This window comes from Capricornis sumatraensis, chromosome 20, assembly GCF_032405125.1.
Source record: "Capricornis sumatraensis isolate serow.1 chromosome 20, serow.2, whole genome shotgun sequence".
In the NCBI taxonomy this organism is placed as follows: Eukaryota; Metazoa; Chordata; class Mammalia; order Artiodactyla; family Bovidae; genus Capricornis; species Capricornis sumatraensis.
Window position 1 is genome coordinate 354161 of NC_091088.1, and position 16448 is coordinate 370608.

The following is a 16448-nucleotide window of genomic DNA, read 5'->3' on the forward strand; positions in this document are numbered from 1 at the left end:
TCTGCCATGGGCGAGCGTTGCCCAAACTTGCCTCGCGGCTAGGCTTCCAGTCCAGAAAGGAGCGGGCTGCGCGAGACTGGGAGATGCTACTGGCGCCTTCCTGGCCTCAGCTCCACTCCTGCCTTGCCTTTGCACCTAGTCCCCAGGCGTTCTTGTGCAGGGCTTAGTTGCCGGTGGGTTGCACACTGCCAAGCGCTCCAGCTTGAGGGCTCTAGTAGAGGCAAAGTGAGGGCAACTGAAAGTCTATTCTGACGGTTGCTTGACCGCCCAGACTCAGCACAGCACGGAGAGCACAAGGCTCACACGGCCTCTGCCTGTGGTCTGCAGCCCCACACACGCGGAGGCTGACTCGGTGAGCGCCCAGAAGGTGCCTGACAGACGTCATTTCCCTAGTGCTCTCCTCCCCAGCAGAGACGTGTGCAGGTGGTTTGGGCCTGCCCCTGCGTGTCTGGGCTCCCGTCCACAGCCCCAGCTCAGGGAAGCAGGTCCTGAGCCAAGACCTGTGGGAGGCGCAGGGGGCCCCGCCTGGAAGCCTAGTTTACAGCATGCGGGAAGCGAGCCTCTTCGGGAGAAGAGAAGGCAGCCCTGCTGTGTGCGGCTGCATTCACTGCTTTGGCGGAGCTGAGTGCGCCTCCAGTACGGCAGAGCTCCAGCTCTGCTCAGAGGCCCGATCTGGCAGAGTCGCTGGCGTGAGGCTGCTCTGCCCTGGGCGAGCCTTGCCCAGACTTGCCTCGCGGCTAGGCTTCCAGTCCAGGAAGGAGCGGGCTGCGCGAGACTGGGAGATGCTACTGGCGCCTTCCTGGCCTCAGCTCCACTCCTGCCTTGCCTTTGCACCTAGTCCTCAGGCGTTCTTGTGGAGGGCTTAGTTGCCGGTGGGTTGCACACTGCCAAGCGCTCCAGCAGTGAGGGCTCTATTAGAGGCAATGGGAGGGCAACTGCAGGGCTCCTCCAGCGGTTGCTTGACCGCCCAGACTCAGCACAGCACGGAGAGCACAAGGCTCACAGGGCCTCTGGCTGTGGTCTGCAGCCCCACACACGCTGAGCCTGACTCGGTGAGCGCCCAGAAGGTGCCTGACAGACGTCATTTCCCTAGTGCTCTCCTCCCCAGCAGAGACGTGTGCAGGTGGTTGAGGCCTGCCCATGCGTGTCTGGGCTCCCGTCCACAGCCCCAGCTCAGGGAAGCAGCTCCTCAGCCAAGACCTGTAGGGGGCGCGGGGCGCCCCCGCCTGGAAGCCTAGTGCACAGCATGAGGGAAGCGAGCCTCCTTGGGAGAAGAGGAGGCAGCCCAGATGCGTGGGGCTGCAATCACTGCTTGGGCGGAGCCGAGTGCGCCTCCAGTACGGCAGAGCTCCAGCTCTGCTCAGAGGCCCGATCTGGCAGAGTTGCTGGCGTGAGGCTGCTCTGCCATGGGCGAGCGTTGCCCAAACTTGCCTCGCGGCTAGGCTTCCAGTCCAGAAAGGAGCGGGCTGCGCGAGACTGGGAGATGCTACTGGCGCCTTCCTGGCCTCAGCTCCACTCCTGCCTTGCCTTTGCACCTAGTCCCCAGGCGTTCTTGTGCAGGGCTTAGTTGCCGGTGGGTTGCACACTGCCAAGCGCTCCAGCTTGAGGGCTCTAGTAGAGGCAAAGTGAGGGCAACTGAAAGTCTATTCTGACGGTTGCTTGACCGCCCAGACTCAGCACAGCACGGAGAGCACAAGGCTCACAGGGCCCCTGGCTGGGGTCTGCAGCCCCACACACGCGGAGGCTGACTCGGTGAGCGCCCAGAAGGTGCCTGACAGACGTCATTTCCCTAGTGCTCTCCTCCCCAGCAGAGACGTGTGCAGGTGGTTGGGGCCTGCCCCTGCGTGTCTGGGCTCCCGTCCACAGCCCCAGCTCAGGGAAGCAGCTCCTGAGCCAAGACCTGTGGGAGGCGCAGGGGGCCCCGCCTGGAAGCCTAGTTTACAGCATGCGGGAAGCGAGCCTCTTCGGGAGAAGAGAAGGCAGCCCTGCTGTGTGCGGCTGCATTCACTGCTTTGGCGGAGCTGAGTGCGCCTCCAGTACGGCAGAGCTCCAGCTCTGCTCAGAGGCCCGATCTGGCAGAGTCGCTGGCGTGAGGCTGCTCTGCCCTGGGCGAGCCTTGCCCAGAATTGCCTCGCGGCTAGGCTTCCAGTCCAGGAAGGAGCGGGCTGCGCGAGACTGGGAGATGCTACTGGCGCCTTCCTTGCCTCAGCTCCACTCCTGCCTTGCCTTTGCACCTAGTCCTCAGGCGTTCTTGTGGAGGGCTTAGTTGCCGGTGGGTTGCACACTGCCAAGCGCTCCAGCAGTGAGGGCTCTATTAGAGGCAATGGGAGGGCAACTGCAGGGCTCCTCCAGCGGTTGCTTGACCGCCCAGACTCAGCACAGCACGGAGAGCACAAGGCTCACAGGGCCTCTGGCTGTGGTCTGCAGCCCCACACACGCTGAGCCTGACTCGGTGAGCGCCCAGAAGGTGCCTGACAGACGTCATTTCCCTAGTGCTCTCCTCCCCAGCAGAGACGTGTGCAGGTGGTTGGGGCCTGCCCCTGCGTGTCTGGGCTCCCGTCCACAGCCCCAGCTCAGGGAAGCAGCTCCTCAGCCAAGACCTGTAGGAGGCGCGGGGCGCCCCCGCCTGGAAGCCTAGTGCACAGCATGAGGGAAGCGAGCCTCCTTGGGAGAAGAGGAGGCAGCCCAGATGCGTGGGGCTGCAATCACTGCTTGGGCGGAGCCGAGTGCGCCTCCAGTACGGCAGAGCTCCAGCTCTGCTCAGAGGCCCGATCTGGCAGAGTTGCTGGCGTGAGGCTGCTCTGCCATGGGCGAGCGTTGCCCAAACTTGCCTCGCGGCTAGGCTTCCAGTCCAGAAAGGAGCGGGCTGCGCGAGACTGGGAGATGCTACTGGCGCCTTCCTGGCCTCAGCTCCACTCCTGCCTTGCCTTTGCACCTAGTCCCCAGGCGTTCTTGTGCAGGGCTTAGTTGCCGGTGGGTTGCACACTGCCAAGCGCTCCAGCTTGAGGGCTCTAGTAGAGGCAAAGTGAGGGCAACTGAAAGTCTATTCTGACGGTTGCTTGACCGCCCAGACTCAGCACAGCACGGAGAGCACAAGGCTCACACGGCCTCTGCCTGTGGTCTGCAGCCCCACACACGCGGAGGCTGACTCGGTGAGCGCCCAGAAGGTGCCTGACAGACGTCATTTCCCTAGTGCTCTCCTCCCCAGCAGAGACGTGTGCAGGTGGTTTGGGCCTGCCCCTGCGTGTCTGGGCTCCCGTCCACAGCCCCAGCTCAGGGAAGCAGGTCCTGAGCCAAGACCTGTGGGAGGCGCAGGGGGCCCCGCCTGGAAGCCTAGTTTACAGCATGCGGGAAGCGAGCCTCTTCGGGAGAAGAGAAGGCAGCCCTGCTGTGTGCGGCTGCATTCACTGCTTTGGCGGAGCTGAGTGCGCCTCCAGTACGGCAGAGCTCCAGCTCTGCTCAGAGGCCCGATCTGGCAGAGTCGCTGGCGTGAGGCTGCTCTGCCCTGGGCGAGCCTTGCCCAGACTTGCCTCGCGGCTAGGCTTCCAGTCCAGGAAGGAGCGGGCTGCGCGAGACTGGGAGATGCTACTGGCGCCTTCCTGGCCTCAGCTCCACTCCTGCCTTGCCTTTGCACCTAGTCCTCAGGCGTTCTTGTGGAGGGCTTAGTTGCCGGTGGGTTGCACACTGCCAAGCGCTCCAGCAGTGAGGGCTCTATTAGAGGCAATGGGAGGGCAACTGCAGGGCTCCTCCAGCGGTTGCTTGACCGCCCAGACTCAGCACAGCACGGAGAGCACAAGGCTCACAGGGCCTCTGGCTGTGGTCTGCAGCCCCACACACGCTGAGCCTGACTCGGTGAGCGCCCAGAAGGTGCCTGACAGACGTCATTTCCCTAGTGCTCTCCTCCCCAGCAGAGACGTGTGCAGGTGGTTGGGGCCTGCCCCTGCGTGTCTGGGCTCCCGTCCACAGCCCCAGCTCAGGGAAGCAGCTCCTCAGCCAAGACCTGTAGGAGGCGCGGGGCGCCCCCGCCTGGAAGCCTAGTGCACAGCATGAGGGAAGCGAGCCTCCATGGGAGAAGAGGAGGCAGCCCAGATGCGTGGGGCTGCAATCACTGCTTGGGCGGAGCCGAGTGCGCCTCCAGTACGGCAGAGCTCCAGCTCTGCTCAGAGGCCCGATCTGGCAGAGTTGCTGGCGTGAGGCTGCTCTGCCATGGGCGAGCGTTGCCCAAACTTGCCTCGCGGCTAGGCTTCCAGTCCAGAAAGGAGCGGGCTGCGCGAGACTGGGAGATGCTACTGGCGCCTTCCTGGCCTCAGCTCCACTCCTGCCTTGCCTTTGCACCTAGTCCCCAGGCGTTCTTGTGCAGGGCTTAGTTGCCGGTGGGTTGCACACTGCCAAGCGCTCCAGCTTGAGGGCTCTAGTAGAGGCAAAGTGAGGGCAACTGAAAGTCTATTCTGACGGTTGCTTGACCGCCCAGACTCAGCACAGCACGGAGAGCACAAGGCTCACAGGGCCCCTGGCTGGGGTCTGCAGCCCCACACACGCGGAGGCTGACTCGGTGAGCGCCCAGAAGGTGCCTGACAGACGTCATTTCCCTAGTGCTCTCCTCCCCAGCAGAGACGTGTGCAGGTGGTTGGGGCCTGCCCCTGCGTGTCTGGGCTCCCGTCCACAGCCCCAGCTCAGGGAAGCAGCTCCTGAGCCAAGACCTGTGGGAGGCGCAGGGGGCCCCGCCTGGAAGCCTAGTTTACAGCATGCGGGAAGCGAGCCTCTTCGGGAGAAGAGAAGGCAGCCCTGCTGTGTGCGGCTGCATTCACTGCTTTGGCGGAGCTGAGTGCGCCTCCAGTACGGCAGAGCTCCAGCTCTGCTCAGAGGCCCGATCTGGCAGAGTCGCTGGCGTGAGGCTGCTCTGCCCTGGGCGAGCCTTGCCCAGACTTGCCTCGCGGCTAGGCTTCCAGTCCAGGAAGGAGCGGGCTGCGCGAGACTGGGAGAGGCTACTGGCGCCTTCCTGGCCTCAGCTCCACTCCTGCCTTGCCTTTGCACCTAGTCCTCAGGCGTTCTTGTGGAGGGCTTAGTTGCCGGTGGGTTGCACACTGCCAAGCGCTCCAGCAGTGAGGGCTCTATTAGAGGCAATGGGAGGGCAACTGCAGGGCTCCTCCAGCGGTTGCTTGACCGCCCAGACTCAGCACAGCACGGAGAGCACAAGGCTCACAGGGCCTCTGGCTGTGGTCTGCAGCCCCACACACGCTGAGCCTGACTCGGTGAGCGCCCAGAAGGTGCCTGACAGACGTCATTTCCCTAGTGCTCTCCTCCCCAGCAGAGACGTGTGCAGGTGGTTGGGGCCTGCCCCTGCGTGTCTGGGCTCCCGTCCACAGCCCCAGCTCAGGGAAGCAGCTCCTCAGCCAAGACCTGTAGGAGGCGCGGGGCGCCCCCGCCTGGAAGCCTAGTGCACAGCATGAGGGAAGCGAGCCTCCTTGGGAGAAGAGGAGGCAGCCCAGATGCGTGGGGCTGCAATCACTGCTTGGGCGGAGCCGAGTGCGCCTCCAGTACGGCAGAGCTCCAGCTCTGCTCAGAGGCCCGATCTGGCAGAGTTGCTGGCGTGAGGCTGCTCTGCCATGGGCGAGCGTTGCCCAAACTTGCCTCGCGGCTAGGCTTCCAGTCCAGAAAGGAGCGGGCTGCGCGAGACTGGGAGATGCTACTGGCGCCTTCCTGGCCTCAGCTCCACTCCTGCCTTGCCTTTGCACCTAGTCCCCAGGCGTTCTTGTGCAGGGCTTAGTTGCCGGTGGGTTGCACACTGCCAAGCGCTCCAGCTTGAGGGCTCTAGTAGAGGCAAAGTGAGGGCAACTGAAAGTCTATTCTGACGGTTGCTTGACCGCCCAGACTCAGCACAGCACGGAGAGCACAAGGCTCACAGGGCCCCTGGCTGGGGTCTGCAGCCCCACACACGCGGAGGCTGACTCGGTGAGCGCCCAGAAGGTGCCTGACAGACGTCATTTCCCTAGTGCTCTCCTCCCCAGCAGAGACGTGTGCAGGTGGTTGGGGCCTGCCCCTGCGTGTCTGGGCTCCCGTCCACAGCCCCAGCTCAGGGAAGCAGCTCCTGAGCCAAGACCTGTGGGAGGCGCAGGGGGCCCCGCCTGGAAGCCTAGTTTACAGCATGCGGGAAGCGAGCCTCTTCGGGAGAAGAGAAGGCAGCCCTGCTGTGTGCGGCTGCATTCACTGCTTTGGCGGAGCTGAGTGCGCCTCCAGTACGGCAGAGCTCCAGCTCTGCTCAGAGGCCCGATCTGGCAGAGTCGCTGGCGTGAGGCTGCTCTGCCCTGGGCGAGCCTTGCCCAGACTTGCCTCGCGGCTAGGCTTCCAGTCCAGGAAGGAGCGGGCTGCGCGAGACTGGGAGATGCTACTGGCGCCTTCCTTGCCTCAGCTCCACTCCTGCCTTGCCTTTGCACCTAGTCCTCAGGCGTTCTTGTGGAGGGCTTAGTTGCCGGTGGGTTGCACACTGCCAAGCGCTCCAGCAGTGAGGGCTCTATTAGAGGCAATGGGAGGGCAACTGCAGGGCTCCTCCAGCGGTTGCTTGACCGCCCAGACTCAGCACAGCACGGAGAGCACAAGGCTCACAGGGCCCCTGGCTGGGGTCTGCAGCCCCACACACGCGGAGGCTGACTCGGTGAGCGCCCAGAAGGTGCCTGACAGACGTCATTTCCCTAGTGCTCTCCTCCCCAGCAGAGACGTGTGCAGGTGGTTGGGGCCTGCCCCTGCGTGTCTGGGCTCCCGTCCACAGCCCCAGCTCAGGGAAGCAGGTCCTGAGCCAAGACCTGTGGGAGGCGCAGGGGGCCCCGCCTGGAAGCCTAGTTTGCAGCATGCGGGAAGTGAGCCTCTTCGGGAGAAGAGAAGGCAGCCCTGCTGTGTGCGGCTGCATTCACTGCTTTGGCGGAGCTGAGTGCGCCTCCAGTACGGCAGAGCTCCAGCTCTGCTCAGAGGCCCGATCTGGCAGAGTCGCTGGCGTGAGGCTGCTCTGCCCTGGGCGAGCCTTGCCCAGACTTGCCTCGCGGCTAGGCTTCCAGTCCAGGAAGGAGCGGGCTGCGCGAGACTGGGAGATGCTACTGGCGCCTTCCTGGCCTCAGCTCCACTCCTGCCTTGCCTTTGCACCTAGTCCTCAGGCGTTCTTGTGGAGGGCTTAGTTGCCGGTGGGTTGCACACTGCCAAGCGCTCCAGCAGTGAGGGCTCTATTAGAGGCAATGGGAGGGCAACTGCAGGGCTCCTCCAGCGGTTGCTTGACCGCCCAGACTCAGCACAGCACGGAGAGCACAAGGCTCACAGGGCCTCTGGCTGTGGTCTGCAGCCCCACACACGCTGAGCCTGACTCGGTGAGCGCCCAGAAGGTGCCTGACAGACGTCATTTCCCTAGTGCTCTCCTCCCCAGCAGAGACGTGTGCAGGTGGTTGGGGCCTGCCCCTGCGTGTCTGGGCTCCCGTCCACAGCCCCAGCTCAGGGAAGCAGCTCCTCAGCCAAGACCTGTAGGGGGCGCGGGGCGCCCCCGCCTGGAAGCCTAGTGCACAGCATGAGGGAAGCGAGCCTCCTTGGGAGAAGAGGAGGCAGCCCAGATGCGTGGGGCTGCAATCACTGCTTGGGCGGAGCCGAGTGCGCCTCCAGTACGGCAGAGCTCCAGCTCTGCTCAGAGGCCCGATCTGGCAGAGTTGCTGGCGTGAGGCTGCTCTGCCATGGGCGAGCGTTGCCCAAACTTGCCTCGCGGCTAGGCTTCCAGTCCAGAAAGGAGCGGGCTGCGCGAGACTGGGAGATGCTACTGGCGCCTTCCTGGCCTCAGCTCCACTCCTGCCTTGCCTTTGCACCTAGTCCCCAGGCGTTCTTGTGCAGGGCTTAGTTGCCGGTGGGTTGCACACTGCCAAGCGCTCCAGCTTGAGGGCTCTAGTAGAGGCAAAGTGAGGGCAACTGAAAGTCTATTCTGACGGTTGCTTGACCGCCCAGACTCAGCACAGCACGGAGAGCACAAGGCTCACAGGGCCCCTGGCTGGGGTCTGCAGCCCCACACACGCGGAGGCTGACTCGGTGAGCGCCCAGAAGGTGCCTGACAGACGTCATTTCCCTAGTGCTCTCCTCCCCAGCAGAGACGTGTGCAGGTGGTTGGGGCCTGCCCCTGCGTGTCTGGGCTCCCGTCCACAGCCCCAGCTCAGGGAAGCAGCTCCTGAGCCAAGACCTGTGGGAGGCGCAGGGGGCCCCGCCTGGAAGCCTAGTTTACAGCATGCGGGAAGCGAGCCTCTTCGGGAGAAGAGAAGGCAGCCCTGCTGTGTGCGGCTGCATTCACTGCTTTGGCGGAGCTGAGTGCGCCTCCAGTACGGCAGAGCTCCAGCTCTGCTCAGAGGCCCGATCTGGCAGAGTCGCTGGCGTGAGGCTGCTCTGCCCTGGGCGAGCCTTGCCCAGAATTGCCTCGCGGCTAGGCTTCCAGTCCAGGAAGGAGCGGGCTGCGCGAGACTGGGAGATGCTACTGGCGCCTTCCTTGCCTCAGCTCCACTCCTGCCTTGCCTTTGCACCTAGTCCTCAGGCGTTCTTGTGGAGGGCTTAGTTGCCGGTGGGTTGCACACTGCCAAGCGCTCCAGCAGTGAGGGCTCTATTAGAGGCAATGGGAGGGCAACTGCAGGGCTCCTCCAGCGGTTGCTTGACCGCCCAGACTCAGCACAGCACGGAGAGCACAAGGCTCACAGGGCCTCTGGCTGTGGTCTGCAGCCCCACACACGCTGAGCCTGACTCGGTGAGCGCCCAGAAGGTGCCTGACAGACGTCATTTCCCTAGTGCTCTCCTCCCCAGCAGAGACGTGTGCAGGTGGTTGGGGCCTGCCCCTGCGTGTCTGGGCTCCCGTCCACAGCCCCAGCTCAGGGAAGCAGCTCCTCAGCCAAGACCTGTAGGAGGCGCGGGGCGCCCCCGCCTGGAAGCCTAGTGCACAGCATGAGGGAAGCGAGCCTCCTTGGGAGAAGAGGAGGCAGCCCAGATGCGTGGGGCTGCAATCACTGCTTGGGCGGAGCCGAGTGCGCCTCCAGTACGGCAGAGCTCCAGCTCTGCTCAGAGGCCCGATCTGGCAGAGTTGCTGGCGTGAGGCTGCTCTGCCATGGGCGAGCGTTGCCCAAACTTGCCTCGCGGCTAGGCTTCCAGTCCAGAAAGGAGCGGGCTGCGCGAGACTGGGAGATGCTACTGGCGCCTTCCTGGCCTCAGCTCCACTCCTGCCTTGCCTTTGCACCTAGTCCCCAGGCGTTCTTGTGCAGGGCTTAGTTGCCGGTGGGTTGCACACTGCCAAGCGCTCCAGCTTGAGGGCTCTAGTAGAGGCAAAGTGAGGGCAACTGAAAGTCTATTCTGACGGTTGCTTGACCGCCCAGACTCAGCACAGCACGGAGAGCACAAGGCTCACACGGCCTCTGCCTGTGGTCTGCAGCCCCACACACGCGGAGGCTGACTCGGTGAGCGCCCAGAAGGTGCCTGACAGACGTCATTTCCCTAGTGCTCTCCTCCCCAGCAGAGACGTGTGCAGGTGGTTTGGGCCTGCCCCTGCGTGTCTGGGCTCCCGTCCACAGCCCCAGCTCAGGGAAGCAGGTCCTGAGCCAAGACCTGTGGGAGGCGCAGGGGGCCCCGCCTGGAAGCCTAGTTTACAGCATGCGGGAAGCGAGCCTCTTCGGGAGAAGAGAAGGCAGCCCTGCTGTGTGCGGCTGCATTCACTGCTTTGGCGGAGCTGAGTGCGCCTCCAGTACGGCAGAGCTCCAGCTCTGCTCAGAGGCCCGATCTGGCAGAGTCGCTGGCGTGAGGCTGCTCTGCCCTGGGCGAGCCTTGCCCAGACTTGCCTCGCGGCTAGGCTTCCAGTCCAGGAAGGAGCGGGCTGCGCGAGACTGGGAGATGCTACTGGCGCCTTCCTGGCCTCAGCTCCACTCCTGCCTTGCCTTTGCACCTAGTCCTCAGGCGTTCTTGTGGAGGGCTTAGTTGCCGGTGGGTTGCACACTGCCAAGCGCTCCAGCAGTGAGGGCTCTATTAGAGGCAATGGGAGGGCAACTGCAGGGCTCCTCCAGCGGTTGCTTGACCGCCCAGACTCAGCACAGCACGGAGAGCACAAGGCTCACAGGGCCTCTGGCTGTGGTCTGCAGCCCCACACACGCTGAGCCTGACTCGGTGAGCGCCCAGAAGGTGCCTGACAGACGTCATTTCCCTAGTGCTCTCCTCCCCAGCAGAGACGTGTGCAGGTGGTTGGGGCCTGCCCCTGCGTGTCTGGGCTCCCGTCCACAGCCCCAGCTCAGGGAAGCAGCTCCTCAGCCAAGACCTGTAGGAGGCGCGGGGCGCCCCCGCCTGGAAGCCTAGTGCACAGCATGAGGGAAGCGAGCCTCCATGGGAGAAGAGGAGGCAGCCCAGATGCGTGGGGCTGCAATCACTGCTTGGGCGGAGCCGAGTGCGCCTCCAGTACGGCAGAGCTCCAGCTCTGCTCAGAGGCCCGATCTGGCAGAGTTGCTGGCGTGAGGCTGCTCTGCCATGGGCGAGCGTTGCCCAAACTTGCCTCGCGGCTAGGCTTCCAGTCCAGAAAGGAGCGGGCTGCGCGAGACTGGGAGATGCTACTGGCGCCTTCCTGGCCTCAGCTCCACTCCTGCCTTGCCTTTGCACCTAGTCCCCAGGCGTTCTTGTGCAGGGCTTAGTTGCCGGTGGGTTGCACACTGCCAAGCGCTCCAGCTTGAGGGCTCTAGTAGAGGCAAAGTGAGGGCAACTGAAAGTCTATTCTGACGGTTGCTTGACCGCCCAGACTCAGCACAGCACGGAGAGCACAAGGCTCACAGGGCCCCTGGCTGGGGTCTGCAGCCCCACACACGCTGAGGCTGACTCGGTGAGCGCCCAGAAGGTGCCTGACAGACGTCATTTCCCTAGTGCTCTCCTCCCCAGCAGAGACGTGTGCAGGTGGTTGGGGCCTGCCCCTGCGTGTCTGGGCTCCCGTCCACAGCCCCAGCTCAGGGAAGCAGCTCCTGAGCCAAGACCTGTGGGAGGCGCAGGGGGCCCCGCCTGGAAGCCTAGTTTACAGCATGCGGGAAGCGAGCCTCTTCGGGAGAAGAGAAGGCAGCCCTGCTGTGTGCGGCTGCATTCACTGCTTTGGCGGAGCTGAGTGCGCCTCCAGTACGGCAGAGCTCCAGCTCTGCTCAGAGGCCCGATCTGGCAGAGTCGCTGGCGTGAGGCTGCTCTGCCCTGGGCGAGCCTTGCCCAGAATTGCCTCGCGGCTAGGCTTCCAGTCCAGGAAGGAGCGGGCTGCGCGAGACTGGGAGATGCTACTGGCGCCTTCCTTGCCTCAGCTCCACTCCTGCCTTGCCTTTGCACCTAGTCCTCAGGCGTTCTTGTGGAGGGCTTAGTTGCCGGTGGGTTGCACACTGCCAAGCGCTCCAGCAGTGAGGGCTCTATTAGAGGCAATGGGAGGGCAACTGCAGGGCTCCTCCAGCGGTTGCTTGACCGCCCAGACTCAGCACAGCACGGAGAGCACAAGGCTCACAGGGCCTCTGGCTGTGGTCTGCAGCCCCACACACGCTGAGCCTGACTCGGTGAGCGCCCAGAAGGTGCCTGACAGACGTCATTTCCCTAGTGCTCTCCTCCCCAGCAGAGACGTGTGCAGGTGGTTGGGGCCTGCCCCTGCGTGTCTGGGCTCCCGTCCACAGCCCCAGCTCAGGGAAGCAGCTCCTCAGCCAAGACCTGTAGGAGGCGCGGGGCGCCCCCGCCTGGAAGCCTAGTGCACAGCATGAGGGAAGCGAGCCTCCTTGGGAGAAGAGGAGGCAGCCCAGATGCGTGGGGCTGCAATCACTGCTTGGGCGGAGCCGAGTGCGCCTCCAGTACGGCAGAGCTCCAGCTCTGCTCAGAGGCCCGATCTGGCAGAGTTGCTGGCGTGAGGCTGCTCTGCCATGGGCGAGCGTTGCCCAAACTTGCCTCGCGGCTAGGCTTCCAGTCCAGAAAGGAGCGGGCTGCGCGAGACTGGGAGATGCTACTGGCGCCTTCCTGGCCTCAGCTCCACTCCTGCCTTGCCTTTGCACCTAGTCCCCAGGCGTTCTTGTGCAGGGCTTAGTTGCCGGTGGGTTGCACACTGCCAAGCGCTCCAGCTTGAGGGCTCTAGTAGAGGCAAAGTGAGGGCAACTGAAAGTCTATTCTGACGGTTGCTTGACCGCCCAGACTCAGCACAGCACGGAGAGCACAAGGCTCACACGGCCTCTGCCTGTGGTCTGCAGCCCCACACACGCGGAGGCTGACTCGGTGAGCGCCCAGAAGGTGCCTGACAGACGTCATTTCCCTAGTGCTCTCCTCCCCAGCAGAGACGTGTGCAGGTGGTTTGGGCCTGCCCCTGCGTGTCTGGGCTCCCGTCCACAGCCCCAGCTCAGGGAAGCAGGTCCTGAGCCAAGACCTGTGGGAGGCGCAGGGGGCCCCGCCTGGAAGCCTAGTTTACAGCATGCGGGAAGCGAGCCTCTTCGGGAGAAGAGAAGGCAGCCCTGCTGTGTGCGGCTGCATTCACTGCTTTGGCGGAGCTGAGTGCGCCTCCAGTACGGCAGAGCTCCAGCTCTGCTCAGAGGCCCGATCTGGCAGAGTCGCTGGCGTGAGGCTGCTCTGCCCTGGGCGAGCCTTGCCCAGACTTGCCTCGCGGCTAGGCTTCCAGTCCAGGAAGGAGCGGGCTGCGCGAGACTGGGAGATGCTACTGGCGCCTTCCTGGCCTCAGCTCCACTCCTGCCTTGCCTTTGCACCTAGTCCTCAGGCGTTCTTGTGGAGGGCTTAGTTGCCGGTGGGTTGCACACTGCCAAGCGCTCCAGCAGTGAGGGCTCTATTAGAGGCAATGGGAGGGCAACTGCAGGGCTCCTCCAGCGGTTGCTTGACCGCCCAGACTCAGCACAGCACGGAGAGCACAAGGCTCACAGGGCCTCTGGCTGTGGTCTGCAGCCCCACACACGCTGAGCCTGACTCGGTGAGCGCCCAGAAGGTGCCTGACAGACGTCATTTCCCTAGTGCTCTCCTCCCCAGCAGAGACGTGTGCAGGTGGTTGGGGCCTGCCCCTGCGTGTCTGGGCTCCCGTCCACAGCCCCAGCTCAGGGAAGCAGCTCCTCAGCCAAGACCTGTAGGAGGCGCGGGGCGCCCCCGCCTGGAAGCCTAGTGCACAGCATGAGGGAAGCGAGCCTCCATGGGAGAAGAGGAGGCAGCCCAGATGCGTGGGGCTGCAATCACTGCTTGGGCGGAGCCGAGTGCGCCTCCAGTACGGCAGAGCTCCAGCTCTGCTCAGAGGCCCGATCTGGCAGAGTTGCTGGCGTGAGGCTGCTCTGCCATGGGCGAGCGTTGCCCAAACTTGCCTCGCGGCTAGGCTTCCAGTCCAGAAAGGAGCGGGCTGCGCGAGACTGGGAGATGCTACTGGCGCCTTCCTGGCCTCAGCTCCACTCCTGCCTTGCCTTTGCACCTAGTCCCCAGGCGTTCTTGTGCAGGGCTTAGTTGCCGGTGGGTTGCACACTGCCAAGCGCTCCAGCTTGAGGGCTCTAGTAGAGGCAAAGTGAGGGCAACTGAAAGTCTATTCTGACGGTTGCTTGACCGCCCAGACTCAGCACAGCACGGAGAGCACAAGGCTCACAGGGCCCCTGGCTGGGGTCTGCAGCCCCACACACGCGGAGGCTGACTCGGTGAGCGCCCAGAAGGTGCCTGACAGACGTCATTTCCCTAGTGCTCTCCTCCCCAGCAGAGACGTGTGCAGGTGGTTGGGGCCTGCCCCTGCGTGTCTGGGCTCCCGTCCACAGCCCCAGCTCAGGGAAGCAGCTCCTGAGCCAAGACCTGTGGGAGGCGCAGGGGGCCCCGCCTGGAAGCCTAGTTTACAGCATGCGGGAAGCGAGCCTCTTCGGGAGAAGAGAAGGCAGCCCTGCTGTGTGCGGCTGCATTCACTGCTTTGGCGGAGCTGAGTGCGCCTCCAGTACGGCAGAGCTCCAGCTCTGCTCAGAGGCCCGATCTGGCAGAGTCGCTGGCGTGAGGCTGCTCTGCCCTGGGCGAGCCTTGCCCAGACTTGCCTCGCGGCTAGGCTTCCAGTCCAGGAAGGAGCGGGCTGCGCGAGACTGGGAGAGGCTACTGGCGCCTTCCTGGCCTCAGCTCCACTCCTGCCTTGCCTTTGCACCTAGTCCTCAGGCGTTCTTGTGGAGGGCTTAGTTGCCGGTGGGTTGCACACTGCCAAGCGCTCCAGCAGTGAGGGCTCTATTAGAGGCAATGGGAGGGCAACTGCAGGGCTCCTCCAGCGGTTGCTTGACCGCCCAGACTCAGCACAGCACGGAGAGCACAAGGCTCACAGGGCCTCTGGCTGTGGTCTGCAGCCCCACACACGCTGAGGCTGACTCGGTGAGCGCCCAGAAGGTGCCTGACAGACGTCATTTCCCTAGTGCTCTCCTCCCCAGCAGAGACGTGTGCAGGTGGTTGGGGCCTGCCCCTGCGTGTCTGGGCTCCCGTCCACAGCCCCAGCTCAGGGAAGCAGCTCCTCAGCCAAGACCTGTAGGAGGCGCGGGGCGCCCCCGCCTGGAAGCCTAGTGCACAGCATGAGGGAAGCGAGCCTCCTTGGGAGAAGAGGAGGCAGCCCAGATGCGTGGGGCTGCAATCACTGCTTGGGCGGAGCCGAGTGCGCCTCCAGTACGGCAGAGCTCCAGCTCTGCTCAGAGGCCCGATCTGGCAGAGTTGCTGGCGTGAGGCTGCTCTGCCATGGGCGAGCGTTGCCCAAACTTGCCTCGCGGCTAGGCTTCCAGTCCAGAAAGGAGCGGGCTGCGCGAGACTGGGAGATGCTACTGGCGCCTTCCTGGCCTCAGCTCCACTCCTGCCTTGCCTTTGCACCTAGTCCCCAGGCGTTCTTGTGCAGGGCTTAGTTGCCGGTGGGTTGCACACTGCCAAGCGCTCCAGCTTGAGGGCTCTAGTAGAGGCAAAGTGAGGGCAACTGAAAGTCTATTCTGACGGTTGCTTGACCGCCCAGACTCAGCACAGCACGGAGAGCACAAGGCTCACAGGGCCCCTGGCTGGGGTCTGCAGCCCCACACACGCGGAGGCTGACTCGGTGAGCGCCCAGAAGGTGCCTGACAGACGTCATTTCCCTAGTGCTCTCCTCCCCAGCAGAGACGTGTGCAGGTGGTTGGGGCCTGCCCCTGCGTGTCTGGGCTCCCGTCCACAGCCCCAGCTCAGGGAAGCAGCTCCTGAGCCAAGACCTGTGGGAGGCGCAGGGGGCCCCGCCTGGAAGCCTAGTTTACAGCATGCGGGAAGCGAGCCTCTTCGGGAGAAGAGAAGGCAGCCCTGCTGTGTGCGGCTGCATTCACTGCTTTGGCGGAGCTGAGTGCGCCTCCAGTACGGCAGAGCTCCAGCTCTGCTCAGAGGCCCGATCTGGCAGAGTCGCTGGCGTGAGGCTGCTCTGCCCTGGGCGAGCCTTGCCCAGACTTGCCTCGCGGCTAGGCTTCCAGTCCAGGAAGGAGCGGGCTGCGCGAGACTGGGAGATGCTACTGGCGCCTTCCTTGCCTCAGCTCCACTCCTGCCTTGCCTTTGCACCTAGTCCTCAGGCGTTCTTGTGGAGGGCTTAGTTGCCGGTGGGTTGCACACTGCCAAGCGCTCCAGCAGTGAGGGCTCTATTAGAGGCAATGGGAGGGCAACTGCAGGGCTCCTCCAGCGGTTGCTTGACCGCCCAGACTCAGCACAGCACGGAGAGCACAAGGCTCACAGGGCCCCTGGCTGGGGTCTGCAGCCCCACACACGCGGAGGCTGACTCGGTGAGCGCCCAGAAGGTGCCTGACAGACGTCATTTCCCTAGTGCTCTCCTCCCCAGCAGAGACGTGTGCAGGTGGTTGGGGCCTGCCCCTGCGTGTCTGGGCTCCCGTCCACAGCCCCAGCTCAGGGAAGCAGGTCCTGAGCCAAGACCTGTGGGAGGCGCAGGGGGCCCCGCCTGGAAGCCTAGTTTGCAGCATGCGGGAAGCGAGCCTCTTCGGGAGAAGAGAAGGCAGCCCTGCTGTGTGCGGCTGCATTCACTGCTTTGGCGGAGCTGAGTGCGCCTCCAGTACGGCAGAGCTCCAGCTCTGCTCAGAGGCCCGATCTGGCAGAGTCGCTGGCGTGAGGCTGCTCTGCCCTGGGCGAGCCTTGCCCAGACTTGCCTCGCGGCTAGGCTTCCAGTCCAGGAAGGAGCGGGCTGCGCGAGACTGGGAGATGCTACTGGCGCCTTCCTGGCCTCAGCTCCACTCCTGCCTTGCCTTTGCACCTAGTCCTCAGGCGTTCTTGTGGAGGGCTTAGTTGCCGGTGGGTTGCACACTGCCAAGCGCTCCAGCAGTGAGGGCTCTATTAGAGGCAATGGGAGGGCAACTGCAGGGCTCCTCCAGCGGTTGCTTGACCGCCCAGACTCAGCACAGCACGGAGAGCACAAGGCTCACAGGGCCTCTGGCTGTGGTCTGCAGCCCCACACACGCTGAGCCTGA